Source organism: Apostichopus japonicus, chromosome 3 (assembly GCF_037975245.1).
Source record: "Apostichopus japonicus isolate 1M-3 chromosome 3, ASM3797524v1, whole genome shotgun sequence".
NCBI classification, from domain to species: Eukaryota; Metazoa; Echinodermata; class Holothuroidea; order Aspidochirotida; family Stichopodidae; genus Apostichopus; species Apostichopus japonicus.
Genome location: NC_092563.1, coordinates 1,587,210 through 1,595,067, shown reverse-complemented (window position 1 = coordinate 1,595,067; position 7,858 = coordinate 1,587,210). Strand labels below are relative to the sequence as shown.

Here is a 7,858-nt window from a genome sequence, read left to right as displayed (position 1 = left end):
CGCAGAAAAGAAAACGGTATAGCAGCAGAATGCGCGCGTTTGAGTAGAGGGTGTAGTGGATCAGTGGTTAAACATCGCACAAATCTGTTGCTGTTAATTTAAAGAAGTTAAATCAAACCGAAACAGTTTGAAGATGATACAAAATATCACCATATAATATAAACGTAAGACAATGTCTGTGCGCAATAACTATATATAATCCACAGTGGCAGTGGTACTACTTATATGACTAATTATTAGGCCTATATCTTTCGTATTATATTATCTAAAAACCGTGCGAAAGGGTCATAATTAACCGTGTTCAAGGGTCATAATTTTGAAAATCAAATCAATGCTCAAAAATAAGAGTCTATCAGTTTTAAATTAAAAAGCATCTCAAGTAAAAAGTCAACCAGAAACTGTCAAGCTGTCCACTGTTTCTATGCAGTTTTGAAGCAAGAAAACGCCTGACCACTAATCTGCGTACATTGCATCGCAGTACTTATCTGTACAGCAAGTTCCACCATCACTTCGAAGCTTTACACCCTTGTCAAAACTAAATTTATTCAATTTATTGGCTTTTCAGTTTTGGATCATAAACGTATATTAATCCTTACCTTCAAAGAAGGACAGTCATCTACAATGAGACGTGTACACGCACAGTCCATGGTCGCAGTATTGTTTTACGAACTTATGGATGTACATGTGCGAAAACAAGTCCGCGCAAAAGCAAAGAAAAAACTTTTTAACAATTTTTTTTAACAAAGTTGTCTTCTAAAGACAGTCGCCAGTTCATACAATACGTGTATGCGAATTACGTTGTACTGCGTGCACGTGTATGTACATGTTTGTACATACACGTACGTGTACATTTGCGTATGAGCGAGAACTTCCCAATTCATCATTAAAAGTGCAAGACCCAGCCAATGAGAAGCGAGGTATGCAAATGATGGCCTTTACCGCGCTGGGGGGGGGGGGGGATCGCAACCCGGTCAGATATTGAGATTTTTGAGGAAATCAATTATCATGTTTTCAAAAAGTATACCTTGACGTAAAGAAACTGAATATCGACGTTGATCGAACGAGAAAACGGAATTACTAAGAAACACAATAGCCTACATAACGACTAATATTCTAATAATTCATTAATACTATTATATTAAATTGATGGAAAAGATATACATATAGGCCTTTATTCAGATACAAACTCTTATGCCGATAAAAAGATGAAAGTCCATAAAATCTAATTAGGCTATGGTACATTACCATAAAGCCACTCAGGTAATCAATGATCTTAATATTTTTTGTTGTAATAATAATTGTGTGTAACGGAAAACAAGAATATTTTCCTATATGGGCTTTCCTATTTTTAAACTTAAAGGATTTACTTTGAAATGTTCGTAGAATTTGAAAAACAGAACGGTTCCAGAGGGTTTTTTTCTCTCCTTTTGTCTAAACGTAAACGATGGATTTCAATCTTCCCCTCGACTTTGAAATCCCTTGTATAAAAATATATGTTCGTATTGAATATCAGGAAGGCAATATAAATTTCAGCATATATCGATGTATAAGTTGTAACAAATACAAGGGCGTAGGAACCGGGGGGCAGTGAAAAATATGGGGGCGGAAGTATCATTCCGCCGCCCCCCCCCCCCCCCGCTTCGCAAGTCAGAAAACCCCTTTTTCATTTCCAAATGAGAAAAAAATCTCATTTGGAGCACCAAATTGCATCTAAGGCCACCTGGAAATGCAAGAAATTTCCAAAGGGGAGGGAGACATCCCCTCCCCTTAGACCCCTCCCCAGGCCGGCCATCAGTCTTCAGCCCCCCACCCCCACTCAAAAGTACCTTCCTACGCCACTGAACAAATATATAAAATCCAGTAAAGGGGGTAATGTCTATCACTACACGTAAGGAGTGTATAATAAGCAGAATAATTAGACGAACAAGCAAGATTGAAACGTCTTCGTTTCTACGTTGGATACATCAAGAAGATGAAAATACGTCTTGTCTTTGCGAACTCTAAGTACTCACTCCCATCCTAGCCTGGTCCACACTCCATTTGAACTAACGATACACATGCACATATACAATACACATCCCAAGCAACACATACCACCGACAAGCGCATAAATAATCACAACATAGTTACATTTTAATCCATCCAGAACAAAGGTGTGCCTTTGTTTAAAACTGAATATTAATCTTACTAATGAACTATTCAAATCACAATTAACTCAATCACAACATCGTTACGCAAGTAAAGTCTAATCACGTTGAGCACATTTCCTTACCATTCTTTCTATGTTTAACTATGTTCCAATTATTGTTAGCACTTTTATATTTGGTTAATATTTTTGGCTAACGGTGGATTGAGGTTATGAAAAAGAAAAAAGTAAAGAGACTATAGTATTGAGAAGAAGTTCAACTAACAGTGTGGAATACTTTTGTTGCCAATATACGTGCCCTTGAAGCCTATACATAAGTTATACATTGCAGTGCATGCCGCCTGAATATCCCATAGGCTAGAGTATATATTTCAATTATTTTGAATACATTTTAATTTCGTTAAATGGATAGAAATGAAAGAAATATAACAATCACCTCCCTGCATTCAAATCTTTAAAAAGCATATACCACATACAACTCAAGACATTTCTCAACAGAGTTTTTTTTTTGCATTTCTAGCATTTAACTCGGTTGGGTCATTTTAAGTCAGTGTGTTTTCCTTCCCTTATAGCTTATCTTGGTAACTAAAAGCCAAAACTTTATAACAAAAGGAAGTTATAAAGACAAACTTCCAGCCATGAACAGGAAAGTCTCACATCTGCTTCTAATTATTGAATTACATGAAAAATTATATTTGTTTACGCCAAATTGTGATATAAGCCTGGCTCTATACTAAAACTAAACAGAGGACAGAAGGTCAATAGGACCCTAGAAATACGAGATGCTGATGATCCAAACTTGTCACCGATGGTGCCAAAATAACACAATGTTGTCGCATATATGTCAAACTTCCACACGTCTTTTATTATCAAACAGTCACAACATCGTCATACATACATACATTAAAAACAATTAATTATTAAGTTGATCGTCATTGCTGCCTTGAAACGATTGTACCATCGTCACAATAAACAATATTAACCAATTTATATACAATTTTAAACTCCTTTTTCATTTATTCCCCTAAAACGTTAAAACACGTAAGGATTTCGGTTATGATGACATCTTGGTGAATGTTAGGAAATAATTTAGGTATAATAGAGTTTAAAAAGTAGCAGATATTTAATATTACTTGGCGATTCCTCGGACAATATCAAGGACTTCAGCAAGTTTAAAAAAAAACATACAATGTTACGGGGAATTTTATTCTTTAATATCTGCCTTTTAAAATAATCATATAACTAGTTAATTTGCTTATCAAAATTTGGAAATGGTGCATTGTTGCAATCGTTGCTCATTTATCAATCTCTCCAACATAACTTTAAGTTAAACTACAGGTCTACTAAACAATGTCTGGTTTAACCCTTGTAAAATTGAGAAAAGATCACAACTGACAAAATATTAAACATTGCACCAAAATGGTGTAGCCCGCTGCTGGCACAACTCAAGAGCTTTAAATATTGGCCTATATAACACGTAAATAGTAAGTCTTAGACATTTATTATTAAGATAAACAACCAATGGAACACTATATACACTCGGATCTGATCATTATCAATCCTAAACTCTCTTGTTTCTTATACTCTAACATCTTCACAAAGATTGATACGTTATGTTCTTGATACTATTGCCGTTAGTAATCCCGAACTCCCCTGTAGCAGCTCTGACGCTTCTACCCTATCAACGTCATTCGCAACCATAAAGGTCTTCACTTCTAAAAGTTGAAAAATGCATTTATTGACAACATTGAAAATTTCGAATGCGCACCGTAAGTCAGTGCCACGTACATTCATTTTGAAATTTTACAGAGAAAATAAATTTTAGTATATATAATTATGAATGGAATTCGAACTAGTGATCGCATTGTCCCCTCTCCAACCTGTTGCTCCTGGTATGCCAAAGGCACCCTCAGGAACCTCCGATGGCGACCTTAACATCCATTGGCAACGGTAACATACTCTTATTGTTCCCGTAGTATATAGTTTGTTGTGATGCTTTATAGCATGCATTTTGCGTTTTGTCGCCGTTTTCCACTTTTTTGACAACTGTCCTTCGAGTTTTTGACATATATCAATCACAAAACAGCAAACTAAGATATTAGCCAAGTTTTTCCCCTGCCCGAAGCGTTAATTGCCGAGTACTTAAGGACATTTGCAGATAATGAAAAAGTGTTCACCGACAAATTACACACTTAATAATAATCGCAAACAGTTCCCCCAACCCACTAGTTTGAATTCAACCAATCAGCGAGCTGGACTCTAAGAGCTCCCTGGTACAAATGCCATAGACAATCTACACACTCAAGCATGGTGTTGTATTACGTATTGGCCAATGACGTTCGTAGCATTAAATATTCATATTATTTGCGAGGTTTATTTGGATCCCAACGGAAAATATCTTCGAGAAAAACACAGTTGAAATATGTAAATTTTTCGACTTTTATGCCACCATTTGAAGTAAGATTTGAATAGATAAGCTAGTTATGTATTATGGTATCGTGGAATCAGTGAGGTTGAGAAAAACCATAGAAAAGGACGCAAAATGCTGCTTTAAATTTGGTATTTCGAACGTGCATCGTATAATCAATGCCATGCAGTATATATGCTACTTTGATTTTCAAATTGAAGGGCAATAAACATAGTTGGTAGTACGGGATTCGACCCAGTGATCACATGGTGCTTTTTTACAAATCCATTCCACAGTCAGTTTTCTGTTTACGGTTTACTAATATGATATATCCCTGTCGTTTTAGTTAATTATTTCTAATTATTTCACATTTAAAATATTACATTATAGCGGCGCTCCTGTAAATCTATAACCTCCAACCTGATTTATAGTAGTTGTTTAATTTCATAAAGATACATTGCAGTGCGGCGATGATATGTTTACGTAGATGGAAATAGATATATCGAAGATGTTAAAATAGTGGTCAAAACTACAGTTATCATACAGCTTCGATGGCAACTTGGCACGCACCTCTTTGCAGAAACGTTCTCACACGTTGGGTAAGTCTTTCAAACGTATCGCACACAAGCCGAATTTTAATTGTACCAACAATTGAATTTCGTCCCTTTGATGCGCTTTCCTGTCCCTGTGCGTTAACTGTCTTCGCTATGAAAGTATTTGCTGAGGAAGAATAGAAGATAAAATGATATAAAACAAGAAAGAAAAATTTAAGGTCGGTGTTAAGAAGTGGAAGATGAAATGATGTAGGCACTCCCCCCCCCCCCCCCCCGCAAAAAAGGGACACAAAAAGAACAATCTAACAATCTAACCTTATTCTACTCGTATAATTCGTCAAAATTTCAAAATATAAGGCCGATGTTGAGAAATTCATAATGTTGAGATCAAATGTCAATTTTCGTGTTAAAAGATGTATATTTGACAAAAAACGTCGGAATTTTGAAATAAAACATCACACTTTTGAGATAAAATTCGAAATTGATGAAATAATTTGTCAACATTTTCCGATCAAATATAAAAAGTTTCAAAATCCCCCATTTTATATTTTGAGCTGGATTGTCAAAATATTGAGATGAAATGTCAAAATTTCGTGTTAAAATGTGGACGTTTGGAAATAAAACGTCGGAAGTTTGTAACAAAATATCACCTTTTCGAGATAAAACCCTTTTTGGAACTGGTTTGACCAGTTTTATATATGTATTAATAGACAGACAGACAGTCAGGTAGATAGTGATTGAGAAATGATTTCATTTTTTTTTTGTAATGGTGTATTTACCAGACCTTCATATGTTTTACCTACTCTTTGTACTTCTTTTTCAATTTTTTTTCATGATTTTATTTTGTGTTTCATTCTTATTTTACTCTTTTAATTATTTACATTTAGTTTAAATTTACGATTTCCTTAATTGTAAATAATGTTTGAGGGCCTCATGTAAGATTAGCGTTTTGTATCGCTAAATACGTTTACCCTTGAAAGCTGAAAATAGATAAATAATTAAAATAGATTGACAGATAGCTAGATGGATGGATGGATGAATGGATGGATAATATTCTAGTCCTAAAAATCATTCTTCCTTTCTATGATTTAGTTAGATTCGATCAACTTACATCCAAGCAAGTATTTCATTCCGATATTTGGTAACACTCCACACGCTGACAGTGCTCTCGGTGTTGCTATGGTTACGACACTTCCTGGCAACATATCATGCGGTCCGTGGTAAATATGAATGACTTCAACTAAGTACTCTCTTGTCGTAGCCGGGTTACTTGATGGGATAACTGGTCGCAACACTTTGGCTGTGAACACTACAGAAAATAAGTGATTTGTAAAGGATGACAAATATAACCAATTGTTTAATACGTTTTGAAAATGACTCAATAACGAATATGTATCACAAGCTCAGCAACGAAAGTGGCTGGAATACTTAGTCTGTAGCACATAAACCAACAGTCAATTCCTCAGAAGCGACACAGATGAGAAAAGAAGAACTGTGATTGCCTCAAATTTCATATTTATTTAGAATGTTTTACAAACTATTTCGTTGCATTTCTGGTGAAAATGAAATGATGAATTGACCGGTTCACAACTAGACCTATAGAGCGCGATTTTGGCCTTAAAGGAGCATTCCAGATATTGAAATTAATACATAAGGTAGAAAAACTTCAATTAATGACTGTTGTACCTATAGATAGGATTAAAGACGAAGACTGAAATAAAAAATATGGTACAATGAATGAATACATATAGTCCTTGACCGATATATATGGCCTGTTTACCTTATCTGACAGATATAAATGGATAGTCCACTAGTCTCAACCTATATGTATGTTGCGCCGCTATTCGAGGGCAGTGAGGCATGTGACTTTCATTTGTACAAAACTGTGGAAAGAGCAACTCTTTGTAACCCCCAAAGCGCGACTTCTAATTTCCAAGGGCCTTAACTAATCAATTGTTTATCAAAAAAGGCAAAGAAAACAACACTGAGCTAAGACACACGTATACCGCCTTCCCCTCCCCCACCCCTCCCCACCCAGTTACAGAAACTATTATGCCAATCAAGTTTAACTGCCTTTCTCATTGGTCTATAATAAATATGACAAGATCAAAATTCTGCCTATAGAGTCACCCTATGAACAAAATAATTAATAACAAAAAGGTGAAAATGCAGGCAGCTTTGCAAGTACATAAACTTACGATACGTCTGTGAACATCTTTTATCCTGTATGGTCCCCACGAAAGGATGACAAACACTATTGCATGTCGCCGAAGTCCTGTCCATGCCATTTAAAAGTAACACTGTAAATGCGAGGAACGACAACATTGTTTATAACTTCAACAGCTCAAACAGTATATTTCAAAAGAGTATATATTCGAAAATGTGTGTTTGCTTTAGATCCTTACACTATCAGTATCTATAAATATATATAGTTTGTAGCGAAAATCGTTTTTGTTTTCCGAAGATTACGTAAGTTACATTTAGAGGCCACAATCCGTTGAGCTCGTAGAAACAACGCGTCTACTTTGGGGAACGTAAATACACATGTATATGTTAGGCTTTGTGGAGCGTTTACAATTCTATGTTACTTGCTGAGTATAGACAGGTAGGGAGCCAGAGTCGACACCCATTGGTCGCGGCTCAGATAGAGGTTGTTTTAGTGACCGTTGATTGGTCAGGGCTTTACTACGGGATTGTTTTAGTGATAGGGGCTTTGTATAACAGTTTATATACGTGGTCTAATAACTATCA

General features: G+C 35.7%; 1 long non-coding RNA gene across 1 annotated transcript; it reads right to left on the bottom strand.

The window, feature by feature from the left end:
* Positions 1–2,990: 2,990 nt before the first annotated feature.
* On the bottom strand, positions 2,991–7,588 carry LOC139959439 (uncharacterized). Its single transcript, XR_011790115.1, has 3 exons — positions 7,306–7,588; positions 6,219–6,416; positions 2,991–5,273 (listed from the first exon to the last, which is right to left on the bottom strand). It is a non-coding gene; the product is annotated as an uncharacterized lncRNA (long non-coding RNA).
* Between the last annotated feature and the right edge of the window lie 270 nt (positions 7,589–7,858).